Source organism: Archocentrus centrarchus, chromosome 19, assembly GCF_007364275.1.
Source record: "Archocentrus centrarchus isolate MPI-CPG fArcCen1 chromosome 19, fArcCen1, whole genome shotgun sequence".
Classification (NCBI taxonomy): Eukaryota; Metazoa; Chordata; class Actinopteri; order Cichliformes; family Cichlidae; genus Archocentrus; species Archocentrus centrarchus.
Window position 1 is genome coordinate 8183988 of NC_044364.1, and position 819 is coordinate 8184806.

An 819-nucleotide genomic window follows, 5' to 3' on the forward strand; every position below is an offset into this window, starting at 1 on the left:
CATCTTCTACGCTGTGGTGTGCTGGAGGAGTAGACTGAAGCTAGCAGACACCAAGAGACTTGAAAAAAAAATGAATCCAAAAGGCCAAAAGCATTGTGGGTGTTCAGCTTGACTCCCTGAGTCTCTGTAATGTGCTTCACAGTTACAGCAGCACATTCAGCAAAAGACTCCACCACAATGTACCACAGATCACTACAGGAAATCATTCCTACATGTGGCCAACAAACTCTACAATTCCTCCCTATGACACCTGGGTAATATTCACTGCAGTTATCTTGTACATATTGTACATAATATTGCTTTAACTTTCTGTGTGTAGATTGCATGTTCTCCCTGTGTCTGGATGGATGGATGGATGGATGGATGGAGTATTTATTTTGACGCACCACAGTTTCCTCCCTGGGATTAATGTAGCATTTTATTTAAAATTTTGATTCTGAAATGAGTGCATTCAAAAAAAAATGCCATATTTCTATTGTGTTCTTTTTTTTAAATGATTTGCCGTGAGCTGAGGGACAACTCGCAGATTTTATTTTACTGGCATCTTTCTCTCTTGCACTGGTTGTAGAAAACATGGCCACTGTGGTCCCGAATAAGGAACAGTTAACCTATTAGCCTGATGCTAACTGGGCTACAGTATGCTGGCATACTGTAGCCCAGTTAGCATCAGGCTAATAGGTTAACTGGGCTACAGTATGCTGGCATACAGCTTCTGGTATAGTAGCAAGAGCAGAGATGCCAGCAGAATATGAGGTGGCAGAAGATGAATATGGATGATACTAAAACAGCTGCACATAGTGGAAATGCAATTGGCATGTG

At 41.4% G+C, this 819-nt stretch overlaps 1 long non-coding RNA gene across 2 annotated transcripts in view; it reads left to right on the forward strand.

Annotated features, from left to right (window-relative positions):
• Positions 1-409, forward strand: part of LOC115798757 (uncharacterized) — a 4533-nt gene extending 4124 nt beyond the window's left edge. For both annotated transcript variants that reach the window (XR_004021500.1, XR_004021501.1), the window contains one exon: positions 1-409. This exon is cut by the window's left edge and continues 642 nt beyond it. This is a non-coding gene — a long non-coding RNA (uncharacterized LOC115798757).
• The last annotated feature ends 410 nt before the right edge of the window (positions 410-819 follow it).